We start from the raw sequence: 22,260 nt of genomic DNA, 5'->3' as shown, positions 1-22,260 counted from the left end.
CCTAAGATTCCATCTCACCCCAATTAGAATGGCGATTATCAAGAATACAAGCAACAACAGGTGTTGGCGAGGATGTGGGGAGAAAGGTACACTCATACATTGCTGGTGGGGCTGCAAACTAGTGCAGCCACTCTGGAAAGCAGTGTGGAGATTCCTTAGAAAACTTGGAATGGAACCACCATTTGACCCAGCTATCCCACTCCTTGGCCTATACCCAAAGGACTTAAAATCAGCATATTACAGAGATATAGCCACATCAATGTTCATAGCTGCTCAGTTCACAATAGCCAGATTGTGGAACCAACCTAGATGTCCTTCAATTGATGAATGGATAAAGAAACTGTGGTATACATATACAATGGAATATTACTCAGCCATAAAGAATGATAAAATTATGGCATTTGCAGGCAAATGGATGAAATTGGAGAATATCATGCTAAGTGAGATAAGCCAATCTCAAAAAACCAAAGGACAAATGATATTGCTAATAAGTGGATGATGACACATAATGGGGGGTGGGAGGGGTTAGTGTTAGGGTTAGAGTTAGGGTTAGGGAGGGGGGCAAGAATGGAGGAAGGAAGGACTGTATAGAGGGAAAAGAGGGGTGGGAGGGGTGGGAGGGGTGGGGGGAAGGGAAAAAATAACAGAATGAATCAAACAACATTACCCTATGTAAATTTATGATTACACAAATGGTATGCCTTTATGCCATGTACAAACAGAGAAACAACATGTATCCCATTTGTTTACAATAAAAAAAAATGCTCTGTCGATTCTGTGACAGTAACAGTTTGACATGGCATACGTTAGTACTTGTCCCTTGTGCACAGTACTTCATAACGAAATGGGACGTGTAACAGGTCCACGTTTCAACTAGTAAGACTTGAAGTACAGTGGTTTAAATATGCCTAGTTGTAATTTAGTAAGAAATCTATTTTACGAAACAATTAAAAGCAATTATGAAAACAAAAAGTAAATTACGTCCTATCATTTGCAGCAACATGGATGGAACTGGAGGACATTTCGTTAAGTGAAATAAGTCAAACACAGTAAAAAAATAAATGCCGCATGTTCTCTCTCATGGAATGTTTGAAAAAAATAACTGTTGGGCCTGGTGGGGTGGCACATGCCTGCAGTCCCAGGACTTGTACTGAAGCCTAGGAGTTTGAGACCAGCTTGTACAACATAGTGAGACACTGTCTCAAAAAAAATTGAAATAATAATAGTGGGAAAATAACAGCAATTTGTAGAGACTAGGAAGAGGGGAGGGGAGTTGTGAAAACTTGAATAACAGTACAGTTAGATAGAAGTGACAAGTTCCAGTACAGAACAGTGGGAGAACTGCAGTTCACAATAACTTATCATATATTTTATAAATAACTAGGAATAAAGTGCTCCAAAACAAAGTAATTAGAAGATAGAAATCTTAATTACTCTTATTTGATTAGTAATCATATAAATGAATTGAAATACCACACTTTACCCAATAAATATATTCAATTATTTTGTTAATCAGAAACTTTTAAAAAATAAAAATGGAAATGTTACTTCCTGTGTTGGTGATATAGCTCAGTTGGTAGAGTGCTTGCCTTGCAAGCACAAGGCCATGAGTTCAATCCCCAGCACCGCAAAAAAAAAAAAAATGTTACTTCTCTGATTTATCAACACGTATCAAAATACGTGTTCACTATAAATTTATACAATTAAAACAATAATTTAAAAACAAAGTAAATGAAATATCCAAAGTTAATAAAATAATATAAAATTCTGAATTACCCTATATGTAATTCAGCCATGCATGGTGTCTCACATAATTGTGACATTAATTTCTTTAGGAAAACCATTCAAGTATCTACTTGTTTAGCTCCCCTCAGATTTATAATTTCCCTCCATTATGGATTACTGGTTGCAGCATGTAAAGTAGTAAAGTAAAATATAAACTTTAAAAATCCCACCAACTTGTCCACTAGCTGTTCATGCTTCTTCAGCATAAATTTACATATATATGTTTGTATGTATTTATATCATCTTGAGAGAAATAAATTACAACACCCTAGAAATGTGTTTCCTTTAACCCAATAGTTTTAAATATATCTGTGTCACCCAGACTCTCCTTCAGTTACTTTTTCAACCTAGATGGAGTTCTCCCAATCAGATCTTTCTGTGATTTGAATGGGCATAGTGAAAAGCATGAGGGAGCTGCAATTACTATAGTTCTGCTACCTCTGCAGCCAAGGGTAGTCATGGATGTGCTGCACTTTCCGTACAAATTGATGTTCTTAATGGGAATGTGAAACGGATCATGGGACATTATTTTGATGGGGTGTTGTGACGCTAGAGCCTGCAATTGTGGTGTCAGCTTCCTCAGACATAAGGGGGTCATTGTGGCAGCCCCAAAAGCTCTGGTGATGCAAAAGATCTGTGAAGTCTGTGAACACCATTGCTAAAAACTCAGGATTGATCCTCTTCCCATAGCCCAGTGACTCTATTAATATTATTTACCTGTATTATATCACCTTCTGCTATCTGTAACTTGTTCATATTTGATATACCTTGTCACCTGAGTAGGACAAGTACTCTGATTTTCCTGAATCAGGCAACAGGACCTGAAAAACATAGGAAATTGGCTTTATTGTTTATTCTCTTCCAAGTGAGCTGGGCTTTTCTGAACCATCTTCCTTAGCCAATATTTTCTATTTTTGGCCATCAGACAGCAATGCCTAGATGGTTTGTGCTAATTTTGAAACCGTTTGGGGAAAAATGAAGAAATTGTTTTTTGGTTTTGTTTTGTGTGTTTGTTTTGGGGGCCATGCCATGCGAACTACACCAAGATGGTGCCTGGCAGCCAGCCAGAAGTTGTTTTGATCACATTGGCAGTGAGGAAGTCGGTTAGCATAGACACTTAGGTGCTTTATCATTGACCGTGTTCAAGTCAGTCCACGCACACAATGCGTGCACAAGTGTTCCTGAATGCTCCTGCTAGGGCATGCTCATGCCGACCTTTGCCGTGATAGGGCACCTGGCTCCTCACCTGATCTCAACTGGCGTGACCCCGCCCTCCGCCTCCTGGAAGGAATATAAGCGGGCAGTAGGTAGAAGGAAAATAAGCAGAAATAGATAGCACCTAGTTCACAGGATGCGGGACCTACCTCTAAGAAGAAGTAGCAGAACTCTAAGCAGAAATAGATCTCTGATAAGCGTAGAAGCCTGCCTTTCTCTAAAACTTCCTCTATAAGCAAAGTCTATCTTCCTCTCAAAGCCTCTCTTCCTCTAAAAACTTCCTCTACGCAAAGTCTATCTTCCTGAGCAAAATCTCTCTTCCTCTCAAAGAAGCCTCTCTTTCTCTAAAATCAAGCAAGCTTTTCTTCCTCTATAAGCTAGAGAATAAGCAAGCAAGCAAGGAAGCAGCTAAGGAATAGAAGTAGTTTATTTCCAGTCCACCTCCGATAAATACCGGTGCAATTATTGCTGCAGGTGGTAACAAATATCCGTGGGATTGTTGCCGCAGGCGGCGACAGTTTGTGTGTACGTGTGCTGAGGATTGAACCTAGGATCTCACACATGCTAAGCACTACCACTAAGCTACATCCCCACCCAAAATTTATCTCTTACATAAACTGTGATATCAATTTGGATATTACCTATTACTTATCTATCTATCTATCTGGAAAATACTAAAAATGGAAGAGAACACAGCCAATTTCAGTTTTGAAATTTTATTAAATATTCTGTAAGTTCGTACAGTAAATTTAGAGCAACCCATGAGTACCCGTTTTAATGAAAAAAGAACTTTAATGTAACGTTGATTTATTCAATACACATCAATCAAGCACCTAAACGATTGGCAGTGCTTTATCCTGAAACTCTTACAGAAGAGTCATTAAGGTATTATAATGAAGAAAGTGCTGTGATTAAACCTTCTTTCAGGAAGACTACTCTAGCTATAACTTGGAGAGTTGACTGAGACAGACAAATACTTGGGATAGCAATATTAGTTAAGGAAGTTGGTGACTCAGTCCAGGTTAGAGATCATTAGCACCTGAATTAAGACAATGGCATGACAAAAAGGTGAGATAGATGAATTCATCGGGTAATAAAGAGGTAGAAACCATAAGATGTCAGAAATTACTAGATGTATGGTGGGAATAGAGATGGTGAAGATGAAGAAATTCAGGATTATATCTAGATTACTCCCTGAAGAACGCACCACATGGGTGAGGTTCTAAGAAAATTATCCTAATAAAACACAGGGGCGGGATAATTGAGGTGGTGGGTTACTAGGGATTGAACTCAAGGGCACAATCCCAGCCCTATTTTAGTACTCCAGATCCTCCTGTCTCAGCCTCCCAAGCCACTGGGATGACAGGTATTTGCCACCAAGCCCAGTCAGGATAAATTTTGATAATTTTTAGGCTAAATAATTGTGGCACTGCTTTTTTAAAGTAATATTTATCATAAAATGTTCAGATTTGTCTAAAAGCAGGTAGGATAGCATTTACCACTACTCCCTCCATTAGTAGTATTAATATCTCCATATACCATCATTCAATTTCAGCAAGATTTTGCCACATTTATCTATCCTCTTTAATGATTTTTATGGTACTTTTTTTGCAGTGCTGGGCTTGAACCCCCAAGGCCTTGCACATGCTAGGCAAGCACTCTCACTAAGTTGTGTCCTCAGCTTAGTGAGATTAAACAAATTAGTTTTTAAACAAATTGCAGATTTATCCTTTTACAATGTCATAATTTAGTAAGTAGCTAATACTATAGGCATTTATTTTTGTAAAAATGCAATGCCATTCTCATATATAAAGTTATTGACAGTAATTCTGTCAGAATTAATCTGCTATGCAGAACACAATCATGTATTTAACTGTTTCTAACATTTTATAGAAGTAAATCAATCAGAATAGTATATAAATCCAAATTGTACAGTTCAATGAATTATTGTATATTCACCCCTAAGACTCTCAACTCATATCAAGAAACAATAATTATTATTACCACTTACTACTCTTTAACTCCTACAAATGAGAACTTTTTCCTTTCTCCCTAAAGATGAACACGACCTTGACTTCTTTTAACTTTCAAAACCAACTTTATTTATGATACAGTTAAAAAAAATTCCCACCCCTATAAATGAATTAAAAATATAAACAAACTCCACCTCTCACCTCCCAGTCCCCACTTCCTCCCATTCCCTCCAAATAAAAGGGGAAAAAAGGCAAAGAAAAACAAAACAAAACAAAAACCCTGAAAAAAGGAAAACATCCAAACCACCCCCACGGAAAACAAGGTAGTGCATTTCCCCCAGGGGGAAGGGGAATTTACACTGGAGCCTCTGAAGCAGAATGGAGATCTTCTGGCCACAGAAAACTGCAAAGAAAGACACTCAAAACAGAAAAAGAAACACAAAAGGAAACAAAATAGATCACCAGGCAATCTGGAGGGGCAGGGAGCCAGAAAGAGGGTGGGGTGGGTGGTAGACCTGTAGGAAGGGATTGTGAAGGGCAGGGAGAAGATGGAGGGAAGGTAACAAGCAGAACAGTTTGGTGTCCTTTTAGAGCACGGGTTAAAAAACCCTCCTACCACCCATGCCCGCCCACCCTTGAGCAGCCCCCCAAGGGAGTGAGTGGGGCAGGGAAATATGGGGAGAAGCCTGCACAATTGAGAAATATCCACGGCGTGTTTCCAGAGTGAATGAGCAACCCCCTGCCCCACATCCTGGGCCTTCCCCTACTCCCCAAAGCAGGTTCCTCCTCAGCAGTTAAGTTATGGGATTTACCCCTCTTCCACAGTACATCTTTTTTTTTTTTTTTTAATTTTTTTTTTTTCCATCAAGGTCATCTTTTCCTTCTTTTTCTTTTTTAATTCTTTCTCCCCATTCCTTCCCCTTTTTTTGCTCTCTCTCCTCCTAATACCCATTTTTTCAGTAAGGGGAATACTGTGACGTCGCTCTAGCCCGGCCCCTGTAGGCCAGGCCTGCTGCAGAGCCACTGTAGAATGGAGAGCGGGAACTGCTCCAGTTGGTAGTCTGGGCACTGCAGCGGGCAACCCCGGGCTGTTGTGCTGACGCCTGGTCAGTTGGTTCCTTTTGGAATCGCCTCGATTTGTCCTCCTCTAGGTAAGGACTCATCTGGGGCCAGGGAAGTCCTCGCTGACTCCTTGAGAACTCTCTATGCAAGCCCTTTGGGGTGGCCCCTGTTGTGCCCAAAGGCTTGAGACCCCACAAGGACCACCAGAGACCACGATCAATGCAAGCAGCAAAGAGTCATTTATTAGCGAGTTCGAACCCGGTCCTCTGCGTCCTTAATCAACGACGCTAGGAGAGGCCCCGAGCCCTCGTCAGCAGGGTTTTTATAAGGAAAAGCAAGCAGTTTTACAGTGTTCTTCTAATTGGCTAACATTCGAACAGCTAAACCTCCCCTGGTTGGGTCCGGTCAATCTATTTGATTTTCATTGGGTCCGGCCAGAACTGGACGGTCCTAGAGGAAGAAGGGGGGAGGGAACAGGTGAACTATTCAGGAGCTGAGTCCGGGCTAGGCCCTGCTCTCGTCCTTGACGGATAAGGTCTCCAGGCAACTGCACATTCCTCGGACAAATATCTCTTAACAACCTTGGTAAGCACAGGGGCCCAGCAGTCCTGTTTGTCCTTGAGACAGTTAGCAGCACAGATACCATCCTGCTCTCAACATCCCCCCTTTCCAAGAACATTTAGAGAGCCAATCTTGGGTCTCTACTGTTCTAATTCTTGCTGCTTAATGGGCTGATATTGGGCCTTTAGCACCATTAGCTGTACTGTATTTATTTTATCTTTAACAAAAGCAATTAACTTATTGATTATACAAGGTCCTATAGTTAAAGCTAGTAACAACAATATTAGGGGTCCCACTGTAGTGGACACCAGAGTAGTTAACCAAGGGGAAAAATTGAACCAGGATTCAAACCAGTTCTGACTAGCTTCCCATTCTTTCTTTCTGTTTGTTAGTCCTTCTCTGACTTTTGCCATGGATTCCCTCACTACTCCAGAATGATTAGCATAAAACCAACATTTTTCTCCCAGAGCTGCACATAGACCTCCTTGCTTACAGTCTTTAAAGTCAGGTAAATTTGGTAATTAATGAGCTCCGGAGATCCTTGACATTTTATTCTTCCAGGGGCAGTCTCCAACTTCCAAAGGCAGATGGCTTCATGGCTTCATTTCCTCAGATTGACCCGATTCCCTATTTCTACACTAACTACCTGTCCTTATTCTGACTTCATTTGCCCCTCTAATACTAGGAACTCCTTCACTGCTGTAGGGAAAATGGGCGATGACCAATCTGACTTCTTCGAGCTGGAAGTGGGCAGCGTGGGGCAAGCAGTTTGGAGTTCCCTTTTTAAAATCGGGTCAACTGAGGGGTCCAAGGTAGAAGTCTGGTTGGGGAAGAGCAGGCTGTAAACTCATCTGGGGGTGGGTGCTTCTATGATAGAAGAACAAAAAGACATGAGTACTGAAATGAGATTAGTACAAAGTAAATGTTGCAGCATCTGAAACTTGCCACTGAGTATCATGAAAATGACAGAAGTCAATCTCTCACCAGGAGGTGGAAGAACTGAGAAATTGTTCCCATAACTAGGCCTAGCAAAGGCTGGAGAGGACAAGGCCTTTATTTGGGGACTTTAACATTGTACAAGTTATCAGGAATGTAAACACAATATTTAACTCTTAATGTCATTGAGGTCCCCAGAAAATATAGTTAAGCTACTTAATGTCATCTGATTTTTGTAAAATATCCCTTTATTGGTATAACCTGTGTTTAGTAGAGATCTCTATACTTCTGTTACTTAGGGCTAGGTAATCATACGAGCAAACATAGATCAAGTCTACCTGTATAGCTTAGGAAGGTCTGTAGGCCTTAAACTGACTAAAATCTTCTGACTCTGGCAGTTTCTCTTGATAGTTATCAGGTACATTTGCTGAAGAATCTTTCTTTTGTAGCTTCCACTCTTAATTTTAGTGGGTTAACACAAGTGTACATCTTAAGTTACATTTAACTGTTATTTCTCTTAAATGCCCAAGAATGGTTATATTTTGGTTTTAACTGTTTTGCTGGGTGTCCAAGACCAAGCTGGTCAAGTTGACCTGGTTCCTGTCTTGTTAAAGAGTCAGCTGAGTTTCCACAGGGGCCACTCATAGAGAACTTAAGAGCAGCTTCTTAGCTCCATTAGTGCCATTGGTTAGGCAGGGTCTTGTCGATGAGGTGGCTTTCCTTGAAAGCATTAGGGGTGTCTTCCTTTTTTCCATGACCCTCCTCTGCAGCAGATGCACTGAGCGATTTTCATCCTCTAGTCTCATCAATCTCCTTGATCAAGAGGTTGTGTGACACAGAGTTGCAAAGCTCCTTAGAGAAGTTCTCTTGTTCGTGGGTTCAGGCTGACTGAGGACAAAAGATCCAAATACTGGCCTATCTTGCCTTCTGTATTTAATTCCAATTTCTAAGTTTGATCTTAATCATCCAGCAAGCCAGTTTCACCAGTCATAAAGTAAGAGTACTGGGCTTTAACTTTAATGTCCATAACTTTACAGTTATTTACCCTTTTATCTAACTGGAGTCTGCATTAGTTCTGTAAGTTACCACTATCTGTTCTGGCATCTGTTACCACTATCTGTTAGGTGATGGCTTATTATCACAAGTTACCTAGGTTGCGTGTTCTTGAAGCAGCTACTTCTGCAAAACATTAACAGGTAACAGTTTTACAAAATGAAATTAGCAAGAGTAAAAATATATTCTGCTTATATAATAGCTATCTTGAATTTTGACTGAGAACCACATTATATTTTCTATTTGAGATCATAGTAATTTTACAACAAAAAACCAATCTTTTGATTATAACTTTAAATAAGCTGAAGTCTGACTTATTTTGGAGTCACTCTAACATGCAGTAAGGTGGGAGGCAGAGCCTTATCTCAGGTAAGGCGTGACTCTTTATAGATCTTAAGTGTTCTAATCCTACAACTAATTTTTGCCCCTTTTGCCATGACCAGCATGACCAAATTTTCAAGTTCAGTGAGGGTCAAAGGAGTATTAGAAAATAAAGGTTTATAAACACAGATTTTGAAGATTAAGCTGAGATCAGATGGAGCTCTATTCTCTGATGGAAATGTAGACCTAAAGAGTTATGTTAGCAATCTTTATACATGTCTTATTATTTTAGAGACTATGTAAGCATTATTCTTTGTTTTTAGGAGAGTTACAGAGACTAGACCATCTATGCAACTTTTTCCCACAACTGCAAAGTGCAATGTTAGGATCTCTGTGTAGCTCTCAAAGAAGTCCACTGTCCAAAGTTACTGTAAGGTGGGCAGGAACTAGAGAAGGGAACTGATGAAACACTGGTTATCTAGCAAAACAATTTCTTTCTGCCCAAGAGCTGTGTGCCTGATATCAATGTAAGAGCTGATAGGACTCCTGTACAGAGCCTCCCCAGGGAGGCTACTGCCACAGCAGTTAGGCATCTTGTGCTCCTACACAGGAACACTCCCAGGCACCAGGCATGCTACAGTCATGAAGTCAGGGACCCCAATCTCAGTCATTGTTGTCCCATTTTTGCTATTGAGCATTATACTCTTTCTTAAATGTCATTTTAAGAAGTTTACATATATTGATTTCTGAGTCCCTATGAATATTAGTTAACACAGTCTAACATTATATCCAGAACAGGAATCAATCAAAGAAAGGCTAAGAGAGCTTTTAACTTTTCTTTTGTGTAGCAAAATGCTTTCACCTTCTACAATATGAACCTTTAAACAAGTCAGGCTGTCACTAACTCTTAGATATACATTTACATTTAAATTTTTATCTCAGTGAAATAAGTAACCAATTTTACATATACCTTACTGATAATATGTCCCATAATAGAACATTAAATGATAGAAATAAATCCCCAATAAAATTTACTCTTTAAGTTTAATATTACCAGTACAGACAAGTTTATTCTGGAGAATAGCAGCTTGACAAATTTCCTGCTTTAAAAACTTGTATACCTGGAAAATATGAATACATTTAATATACAAGGAGTGACCATTTCACAGTTACCTTAACACTTTAATCTTACTAAATTCAGTTTTTAAAGAAAAATTTAGACTCTGTAACATAGTACAATACTCTTAACAGTTGTTTAACCATAATTGTATAAACCCCAATTTTTAAGACTAATTGTTTTAAAAAATAAAACTTAATAGACACAAAGTTAAGAGTAAATTAGTGTTTCTAAGAAATCCTTGTTATTTTACCATATATTTTAAACTTTGGCTTATATCAGAACATTAGTATTTCACCTTAGGAAAAACCTTAAATAGCTTTAGCTGTCTCACATACACACAACCAACTTAGTTACACACAGACTTGTTGAAACTTGCCCTTTACTTACACACAGACTTTCTTAGCACTTACTTAGACCCTCATGTATTCCATCACACAGGCACTTTCTTACCCAGAAACATTTTCTTTTCCTTTTTATTAAATATATTTCCAAACCCAGAACCTTTTATTCTCTCTTCCCTACCTGTTGACCCCTTTCTGTTCACATTCTGAAACAACTCTAACTGAAACACAGTGAAAGGGGAGATGGTAGCTCTAAATCCAAGTCTAAGAGCTCCTTGGAGCTTTGCAGAACTGGAGGGGGAGCAGGGGGAAGTGGTAAGGGAGCAGATGGAACACTCACTCTCCGAGTTGAGGTTTTATCTGTTAGAACATAACTCTTAATAACCTTGTTTTTAGTAATGACACAAAGCAATTTTAAACTCTTTTTAATTTACCAACCTATGAAAACACCAATAATGTTTAAGTATGATGCCCCATGGAATTTGAGGGGTTAAGAGTACTTGATGTTATTTAACAATGAGCATTTTAATTTTGCAAATTAATCAGATGTCACCAACAAACACATTTGAGTAATCCCATACATGTTAACTCTAATTCATTTATTTTGTAAAAACCAAGAAAGCAGGCAGGTGTCCTGAACAGTATTTGCTGTCTTTTTCCTGTTGAAGAAAAGTCCTAGAAACAATTGATATTAGACATTGTTTAACATCAACATTCCATTAGTTTGACCACCTAGAGACTTATGAGTTATTTTCAAAGACATTTTACTTTTATTAGTTTACCCAATTTGAATTGAACCTTTAAATCACGTGAATTAAAAGTATTTGGATCCATTTTTAAATTTTAATTTTAGGAGCGCTCAGTTTTGATAAGACCTTGTAACTTTATCTCCATTGCAATGTAACAGATGTTCAAAAACTCTAGTTGAATAAAAAATAGAACTGATCAAAAAAAAATCATTAACCTAGGTATGCAAGATCAAAATTATGAGCTCAAAAATACAGCATTAAAGAAAAACAAAACAAAACAAGAATCCTGGAAAATGAATTAGTTCTGTGTAGCAACCCAGAAGTTTAAAACAGACACCCTTTTGTTTTCTTTCTCTTATCTTCAGGTTACCACCCTTTCCCGCTGAGACTGCTGCAGCCTACATTCCAATGCAGGCTTCAGCAAGGCCAGGCAGGGGGGAGGGAGGATCACCCAGGACTCTTTTAACCCTTTTTTTTTTTCTGGTTGAGAAATCAGGTTAGGTTTGAATGCAGAAAATCACAAAACATTATTTCTTACTACTTTTGAGGAATGGAGCTGCTGAGCTCTCTGCCTAGGGGGATTGGAGTAAATAAATCTCTCAGGAACAAGGAGAAGGACTGCAAAGTACCCTGCAATGAGTATCCCTAAGCCTAAGATTGGATTAACACAATGAAGAATTTAATAGAAGGCAAGAGTAAAGACCATATAGTACAATACACAAACAGACAGACACATAGCATGCTAAATCAAAAATTGGCTAGCTGGTATTTTGTAGTTTCCCAGGTGCCACACAAAGCCCAAATGGGACAAAGAGTTAACCAGATGCGGCCAGTCGTCCGAATGCAATACTGAAGCTGCTCAGAAGCAGCGCAGACGCTGCTCAGAAGTGACAAATTCACCCAGAATGCAGCACAAACTGCTCAGAGTGCAGCACAAACTGCTCAGAAGTGACAAATTCACCCAGAATGCAGCACAAACTGCTCAGAGTGCAGCACAAGCTGCTCAGAAGTGACAAATTCACCCAGAATGCAGCACAAACTGCTCAGAGTGCAGCACAAGCTGCTCAGAAGTGACAAGAATGTTACCAGATGCGACGAATCGCCAGAATGCAGCACCCACTGCTCAGATGTGACAATAATGTCACCAGATGCGACGAATCGCCAGAATGCAGCACCCGCTGCTCAGATGTGACAATAATGTCACCAGATGCGACGAATCTCCAGAATGCAGCACCCGCTGCTCAGATGTGACAATAATGTCACCAGATGCGACGAATCGCCAGAATGCAGCACCCGCTGCTCAGATGTGACAATAATGTCACCAGATGCGACGAATCGCCAGAATGCAGCACCCGCTGCTCAGATGTGACAAATGTCACCAGATGGGTCGAGGGGACGTCTCCCGAGACCCTGCTGGGGTCCTATAGCGCGTCCGCCAGGACTGTGCCAGCCCAGAACCAGAGCCTGCAGGCAATTCAGACCAGAAAACACACGGCAATGCCTTACTCACCGGTGGAAGATGTCACTTATGACTCTATGATCAGGTGTCTGGGTGGGCTTGGGGATCCCGGACGAGCCCCCATATGTTGTGCCCAAAGGCTTGAGACCCCACAAGGACCACCAGAGACCACGATCAATGCAAGCAGCAAAGAGTCATTTATTAGCGAGTTCGAACCCGGTCCTCTGCGTCCTTAATCAACGACGCTAGGAGAGGCCCCGAGCCCTCGTCAGCAGGGTTTTTATAAGGAAAAGCAAGCAGTTTTACAGTGTTCTTCTAATTGGCTAACATTCGAACAGCTAAACCTCCCCTGGTTGGGTCCGGTCAATCTATTTGATTTTCATTGGGTCCGGCCAGAACTGGACGGTCCTAGAGGAAGAAGGGAGGAGGGAAGGGGTGAACTATTCAGGAGCTGAGTTGGGGCTAGGCCCTGCTCTCGTCCTTGATGGATAAGGTCTCCAGGCAACCGCACATTCCTTGGACAAATATCTCTTAACAACCTTGGTAAGCACAGGGGCCCAGCAGTCCTGTTTGTCCTTGAGACAGTTAGCAGCACAGATACCACCCTGCTCTCAACAGCCCCTACATTTGTCACGGAGCATGGTAACACGATCGACTGAACGGCAGCCCTGAAAGTGAGCGTCCAGCTCTTCTGCTGTTGCACCACAGTCCCCATGGCCAGCAGAGGTGGACGGGCGTCGGCCTCCCCTTCTCTTCAGTAGACATGATCACGGCCAGCACTGCCAGGAGGTGGACTCACTCATCTGCTTTTCCACCTCCTTCTGTGGCTCCTTTAGCTTCTCGGCTTCTTCTTCCATCTCCCTGACTACAGCTTTGATAGCTTCAAGCTCCGGGTCCTCGGTGGCGCCTTCCCGGGTCACCCTTACCAGTCCCGGTTCTTCCTGGCTCCTGGCTGCCGGGGCTCCCAAACCAGGCTCACCCGGAGCTCCTCTGGGGAGGGCGGAGGTGCGGGCTGGCGGCTGCTCTTGGGGCTCAGCTGGGGCTCCAGCAGCAGCTCCCCAAGCTCCAGCTCCCCAGGCTCCAGCTCCCCAGGCTCCAGCTCCTCAGACTCCAGGCCGTTCCCTAGACCTCTGCACCCCCCAGAGCCCCCTCCCCGGCCTCCCCACCGGCCCTGGGTACAAGTAGGCGGCACCGCCTGGCCTGAATCCCTCTGGCCCCGCAGACCCTGCTGCTGCTGCTGCCACCACCACCGCCGCTCAGACTCACAAGCTTGACTTTAAAACCATATTTTTGCCTCATATTTTTATGTGTGTTAATATGTTATATATTTCTTCCTATAGTTTTTTGCTCAATTTTATGCTTGCAATATTAACCTATGTTGTGTGTGCATATTTATTTTTACATGATACTGCATGTATACAGTATGAATAAACCATAATTATTTATCTATCATAACACTGACGGTTAGTTTGTTCATTTCTAATGGAAGGTTATCATGAATGATGTTGGTATGAATATTATTCTTATTGCTATTCTGAACATACATATACATTCCCTTGGTTATGCACTTAGTAATACATACCTTAGTGGTCAAAGAACATGTACATATTTAACTATAGCTCATAATTAAGAATAGTTGGCCAAAATATTTGTGGCAGTTCACACTTAGACCAGTAGTCTACTGTAGTTCCAATTGCTCCATTTCATTTGTAACACTCAGATTTTTTTTTAACCATTCTGATTTTTGTTCATTGGCACCTAATTATGGTTTTAATTTTAAATTTTAAGAGACATGAAATTCTTTTCCAAGACTTATTGGTGATTTGGATTAAGTTTTTTGATATTTTTAAATTGTTTATTTCCTTTTTATCAGCTTATGTTATTGATTTTTTTTTCAATTACACTTTAGTAACATTTTTCATCAGATATTTCAAATATTATGAAGACTTTCTAATAATGTTACCTAATAAGTATTGATTTGATTACTGTTCAAAATTCTATCTGTCAACTATCTGGAAGGGATTTGGGGTACAACATTAAGTAGTTATGAAGATTCATATTTCCCATATGCTAGACAAAAGAACTCCAGAATATTCATTAGTAAATTTTCACTAATTATTTTATAAGACATAATTACTTATGAAAGTGTGACCACATCTATCTTGTCTAGAATGATGAGTGATTGCTGGGGGCCATACGGACTACGCCAAGATGGCGCCTGGCAGCCAGCCAGAAGTTGTTTTGATCACATGGGTCGGTGAGGAAGTCAGTTAGCATAAGCACACCCAGGTGATTGGTCATTGGCTGTATTCAATTAAGTCCATGCACACAACACATGCACAGGTGTTCCCAAGTGCTCCTGATCGTGCCTGCTGTTTTGACCTTTACTGTGATTGACAGCTAGCTCCTCGCCTAATCTTCACATAATTGGCGTTAGCCCTACCCTTCACCTCCTGGAGGGGATATAAGCCGGCTCTCCTGGAGTGCCAGGGTCCCTGGGTTTCCTGAATCTACAATAAACCGTTCCGAATTCAAGAGCCTCATTACTCATTTGTCTCCCGCACCAAATTGACTCCGCTAGACGGCATCAAGTGATGTATAAAACACTGTACACTTGCTCACATTTTTTTTCTGTGTAAACCAATCTAGAAATTGTCAAAAAGCAACAAAAAGGCTCCATGCGTTGGCATAGGCCTGTAATCCCAGTGGTCCAGGAGGCTGAGACAGGAGCATCTTAAGTTCGAAGCCAGCCTCAGCAACCACAAACCACAAAGTGAGACACTGTCTCTAAATAAAATACAAAATAGGACTGGGGATGTGCCTTAGCAGTTGAGTGCCCCTGAGTTCAATCCTGGTACCCACAAAACAAAACAAAAGCAACAAACAAAAACACATTAAAAAAAAAACTAACTTGTAATACTACATTTTCATGCCCTAGTGTTACAAATACCCCAGTCATATGTACAATTGCTGAAAATCAACAACTTTCTTTCTTGACTTTTAAGAAACAAAACCACAAATTTTAAGGTAGTGAAAATTATTTATATTTGAACTTGAAGCATGTCTGCTAAGGACTGTACAGCATCCAGGTTGGATGGTAAAAGATTCTGACCAAGGGAGATATGGTTTTGTTGTGTTTTTGTCTCTTTCTTTTGGATATAGCTAGAATGATTGGTAGATAGATGGTAGCTAAAAGAAAGAAAGGAAGGAAGGGAGGGAGGGAAGGAAGGAAGGGATGGAAGGAGGGAAGAAAGGAAGATTTTATTAAAGAACATTGGTTTGGACAGACTGTTTAATAAAATAACAGAAGTTTGTGGTGGTGCACTTAGTGACTAAAAATAGAAGTTTGAAATCTTGGTATATATGACTAATATCTATTCCACCACAAGAACGAGTGTAAGAAAAATAACATTACTCATACATCAAAGCACATACCCACAGATTAGGATCAAGTTAAGAATTCCAATAGAAATTTTATTATATTTCATTAATACAGTTTTCTTGAAATTCTCCAGTGGGAGTAACTGAGAGTTCCAGAGTTTGTATTTTTGCTCTTTAGGAAATTTTTTTCCCCCTTAACTGATTGCAGTATGTTTCGGGACAGACAAAAAAAGAATTTAGAATATAAAATCAGTTCTGTTTTTAAACAAAACCTACATATGTACAAGAAATTAAATAAAGTGCATGATTGGATTACCTATGACAATTTTTCAGCTTTATTTGAAGAGTCTTAATTCATTCCACTGATGAGTACATCCAATGTTCTTTGATTTATTGTTTCTTAAATGTTTTTGTTATAATTAGTCATGACAGTAGAATGTATTTTGACATATTATACATATATGGAGTATAACTTCTCATTCCTCTGGTTGTGCATGATACAGAATTACATTAGTTGTATAATCACATATGCACGTAGGAAAGTAATGTCTGATTCCTCCTCCTTTCCCTTTATTTCCCTCTTTTTAATCCAAAGTACTTCTATTCTTCCTTAAAAACCACCCCCACCTTATTGTGAAGTTAGCATCCACATATCAGAGAAAACATTTGACCTTTGGTTATTGGGATTGGCTTATTTCACTTAGCATGATGTTCTCCATTTCCATCCATTTACTGGCAACTACCACAATTTCATTTTTTTAATGTCTAAGTAGTATTCCATTGTGTGTGTGTGTGTGTATATATATATATATATATATATATATATATACACACATGTATATATATATGCGTGTGTGTGTGTGTGTGTGTGTGTGTGTGAATGATATATATCATTCCTCTGTTAAAGAACACCTAGGTAGATTTCATAGTCTAGCTATTATGACTTGAACTGCTATAAACACTGATGTGACTGCATTACCATACTATGCTGATTTTAAGTCCTTTGGGTACATACAAAGGAATGAATAACTGGGTCAAATGGTGGGTCCATTCCAAGTTTTCTGAGGAATCTCCATATTGCTTTCCATAGCAGTTGCACCAATATGCAGTCCCACCAGCAATGTATGAGTGTTCCTTTTCCTCCACATTCTCACCAACAAGTATTGTTACTTGAATTCTTGATAATTGCCATTCTGACTGGACTGAGATGGAATCTCAGTGTAGTTTTAATTTGCATTTCTTTAATTGCTAGAGATGTTCAGTTTATTCTTACCCCCTCTTGCTCTCCATCTTGTCCCACCCTTAACACTTAAGATCATAGGCAACCTTCAGCCTTCAGAAGACTTACATAGCAAACTTTGTTTTTTTTTCTTATTTTTTGCCTTTTATAATTCACAAAAAGTTCTTTTTATGAACTTTGTACATGATCTAAATATACATATAACAATAATATAATATATAAGAATATATAATCGTACATATTTATTCTCATATTGAATTTGTGATCACAAGATATGTCTAATCTTCAGAAAAGAAATAGGTTAAGTGATTATAACATGAGGGACAAAAAAGTTTGAATTCTGAACAGAGAAATATATTGACATTCATTGGTTGATGGTGCATGTTCTGTCTTTAAGCAAACAAATAAAAAAGTCAAATAAAATTGATTTTAAAATTTGTAACATGTGCAGGAATAAGTAAATAATCTTATTGTGTGCTCCTCATTTATTTTTCATGTAACAAGGAAAACAGGTGAACATCCATCACAGAAAAATGTAGCAGTGTTGAAATAGAGATATGCATAGGTAAATCTGTACACAAAGGAAGACATGTTTCTCCTGGGAGATAAAAATGACTTTAAAGAGGAGACAATGAATACTGAGAAATATTTATAATAGCTACCTGCAATGAATACATATAATGAGATCATCATAAAGACCCTTAAGATGCCACAGAAGAATGTTAAAGGAGAGTTTAATAAAGATTTACTGCTCTATAGGTGAAAAAAGGACTGGCAAGTGTCAGGTTAGAAGAGACTTCCAGCTGCAGTTTTCCCAATTTCTTCTTAGGACACACCTTCAGTATATTTCTAAAGGTCTTGGTTTCAGGACAGTAGAAGAGATTGTCTGTAGCAGGGTATTTTATGCCTCACTGATCATTGTAAGCAAGTCAGGCTATTTAACCAGTGACACCTGGTGTAAGTCATCAATCGACAAGCTGACACCGAGTGTCATCTTTAGACTTACTAAATTTAAACAGTACAATATAAATCATTAATTATTGCAGTCATTTTTATCTTGGCCAAAAGTAAGTACCAGACTTTTGGCATCCCTGGAAATAAACACAGTTATCCCAGTTTAGCTGTAAAACGAATAATGCCACTGCTGAAAGAAAATTTAATTTTCAAATATTTCTCAAAATATGCATACTGTGAAGTAATACAGTCATTCAAATTCACATTTTCCTAGACCATATTAAATATGAAATTCTATGAAAAATTACATTGTACACTGGCTACCTCTAAATCACTTGTACTAAAACTGATTCAGTTTTTACTAATGATAGGAAACAAAAGTAGAGGACAACTTTGTGTGCGGGACCACTCTGCCATGTCCCACTTGGTTGAGAAAAGGGTTAACTGCAGGACAATGTTATTGACTGTATATCGCTCAGTTACCCAAAACCTTATTTACTCAATAAACACAAAAGTGCTAATATTCTTTTTAAATGAGAGGGGCATGACGGGTCTGGCCATACCAGCTCTGGCCTCTTACAACAACTGACCCAACTCTCTTTTATTTATGATATGCAGGTAAAGGGGCAAGGAGTGGGAGGAGCCTCTTCTGTGATGGACAGGATAGGGTGGAGCCTTTCTCTTAGGGGGAATATTCCAGAAGAATACAGGGAACCAATCATTCTATTAATACTTAACTTTCAAAGGCCATAGTATCTTAACTGAAGGAACCATGCCCCCAGATATAATGAATGTGGGAATATAGAAACCTAGAAGAAGACATTAAAATATATATGAGCCAAATTATCATCCAAGAAATAACCGTTAGAATATAAATGTAAATTATTCATCTTTCTAATGTAATATCAATCTGATTGTTAAATACTAATTTGGTCTTTATTACATGGTTACCAGTAGTGCAAAGTAACATCCAAACAATAGGGAATAGTCCAAGTTACATGTAGTTTCAAAAATCAGAATATTGTATATCTAATCTTATTTTTATATTCTGAAAATAGTTTTAAACAACTCAAATATTTACCTAGTTCCTTAGATCTTTCAAAGCATTAAAAACTTAGATTAAAAATGGTTCTTTGTAGATTCTTTTCAAGAAGAAAAAGTGAAACATTTAGTGACAATGTTGCCACATTAGGTCTTTCTGGCTTTGAATCTTTTAGAGGAAAATATTTTGATATAACTGTCTTTCATCAATTTCTTAAGGTCAATCCAAAAATATATCCACCACCTTTAGAGATCATATAAAGCATTGGGAAGATATTTGTATATTTTTTCCATTTAGGGAAAGTATCAAATTCTATCATAAAAAATTAAGACAGAAAGATATTGGTGGCTATTTCATAGAAATGACTGGCTTTATATGAGAAAGTCCCATTCTAATAACTGCTGAACATATAATCCTAAGTTCCAAGGACCAATATAATTGTCTGGTCTAGGTGTATTCCTTATGTTGTCTTTTTCTTAAAGGTTACATCTATACAGTCAGATTCTATCATGCGACCGGCATGATAAGTTTCCATTGCAGTCAGTATAGTTAAATTCAGTCACGTGGATTGGTGTAATATGAATATCTGTAAAACTTCCCATCATATGAACATCATCAGTAAATATTGGGATTGATTCTCTAGTCCACATCGTTGTATGTATTAAAGGTGGATCTGGGAAATGGGCCCAATAGGTCTCCCATATATTTCCCTTACCTGAAAGCGCAACAGAGCTAGCATTTAAATATCGTGGTTGGAGACTTAAGATCTCCTTATTGTGAAAAGTTATGCATTTTACTGCTGTATGTGTCACTCAGCAGTGGTGAAACTCCTACTATCATAATTTTTAGATAATGTTTTTTGAAATTAAGTAGGCTTACATAGGGATCTGTTTCCCCCTTTTTATTTATTTTTTTAAGTGTAGAAAAAGATTGCTATAAATTGGAGCATTGTGAACCTTAAATTGTAGACAATGGTCTAGCATTGTACAAATATTTAAACCATAAGAAATGACTTAATAAATATGTCTATTTGGCCAGGAAGATTAATAAAAATTATCTATTGTTAAAGTCAATGTTCAGTTGGAAATGGCATTACAATAAAAGATGGCCCAGTTTCCATTTAATATAGAATTTGATTTTGTCATAGTGGACTGAGTTACAAAGCTACAAATTGCAGTCAGTACAGACTTTGAAAATTAGTCTCATGACTTGTTTATTTTATAGGTAATGGCCTTATTATTCTAAATTAACTTAAGCTCTTATATTAGAATTGGTAGTATCTGTCAGGATTGTGATTCAATAAATTATTTAAAAATCTTAGAATTTATGTCATCCATCTAGCGATTGTAGTTTAAGGGATTTATGGAAGATAATCTTTGTATAAAGATATATTTGTATGAATATCTTTAATAACCTTGTTATTAAAGTAGTAAAAATAATCCAAATGTGCAACATAGGGTTTTGGATAAATGAACTATATGACAAAAATCTGGCATTAAAAGTAATGTTGTAAAAGAATAATAATTATGTGCAATCTAAAACAATGTTATAAGCTTTAAAATTAAGAATATAATTTTGTATGTACAAAATATGTATATCTCTGGGCTTATGTTTGGAAAGCAGTTTAGAAAATTTAGGAAACATTAATAATAGTTGTTAGAACCTCAAAAAAATTTTATGTATACTTAATTTTTTGTGAGTCTCTTGATGAAATCCAGGGAAGTTACCTTGATCTTGAAACCAACTTAACCTCTTTATCTGAATATTATTTTATAAAACCTCCATATATAACTCTTTGGATTAATATAAATTAAGTAGCATAATATAACATCGCATCTGAAACATGAAAAAGACAAGCCAAGAGTTTCCACCCCCCCTTGTGGGGAAGGTGTCAGAATACTTCTATATATCCCATATTGTTAGTCTTTAAATAAGCCAGTATCTCCTGAATGTCCTTTAAAAATATAGTTGTTTACTTCTTACTGTAGGGTGTAATATAAAAAGTGTACAACTCATATTTATTTAATTTTAAAATATTAAATGACATAATCAATTTTCTAACCAATCTGCTATCATTGCATAAGTTTGCAAGAGACCACCTTTGAAAAAGCTTTAATTTGGGGAGCATCAACTTAGTAAAATATTTCTTTAAATATTATATTTAAAGACTTCTTTATTTGGAAAACAAGGAGCTACTTAACATACTAAGTACTATAATATAAAGCTGCTCCCCCACCCTTTACGCTGCAGCCATTTCTCCCCCTCCCATCTTACAACCTAGATTGTCAGTCTGTGAACATCCTAGCTAGTTATTGGTTCATTAGTCAGCTGCAAACCCCCTTCTCAGCAATTGGCCTGATTGCTGTTAGCCTGTGAAATTCCATTACTTAGAAGAAGCTCCTAGGCCATTCTCTCTCTCTTTTTCTTTCTTTCCCAGCCCCGAGCGGACGCTCTGGTCCTCTGCCTAATAAAATTTCTGGTGTGAGTTCCCGTGTCTGGAGTGGTTTCTGGCTGCTATCGCTGGACCAAGACTCAGACCGGGAACCCTAGAGTGCTTGCTCCCCTGGATTCAAGGATCTGAGCTGCCTTGGGACCCGAAGTGAGCTGCCTTTTTTTTTTTTTTTTTTTTTTTGCAAGCACTAGTTACCATGATTAGTTAAAATACAATCTTTGATGTTTTCATATTAATCAAATTTGACTTTTAAAGAGAAATTTAAAATTTGTAATGGAAGGTAGTATTTTAAAATAAATTATTGTTAAACCAAATTGTATAAACCATAAAGTCTTTGAAAATCATTTCTTGAAATATTAGAAATTCAACAGGAATAAGATATTATTTTAGTAGAATGAGAAATTAATGTTTTAAGTGTTTTTTTTTTTCTTCTGTCCTTTAGTTAGAAGGTTCAATTAATAGAGGTTTGTGAAAAGGTCTTATCAATATTTGTAACTACCCTTTATGATAGAAACTTAGTAGAATTTAAAGAACAAAACTTTTAATATACTTATCTGATTAATAATTTATTTACAGTTTAAAAAATGTTAGAAACAAGGGCTATAGAACTTAAGTA

At 38.2% G+C, this 22,260-nt stretch overlaps 1 pseudogene; it reads right to left on the bottom strand.

The window, feature by feature from the left end:
* Positions 1-5,929: 5,929 nt before the first annotated feature.
* Positions 5,930-22,260, bottom strand: part of LOC124994998 (polyadenylate-binding protein 2-like) — a 28,899-nt pseudogene continuing 12,568 nt past the window's right edge.

The sequence above is a fragment of the Sciurus carolinensis genome, chromosome 1 (genome assembly GCF_902686445.1).
Source record: "Sciurus carolinensis chromosome 1, mSciCar1.2, whole genome shotgun sequence".
Taxonomy (NCBI): Eukaryota; Metazoa; Chordata; class Mammalia; order Rodentia; family Sciuridae; genus Sciurus; species Sciurus carolinensis.
The sequence above is the reverse complement of the archived record's forward strand: the minus strand, read 5'-3'. Positions and strand labels throughout refer to the sequence as shown.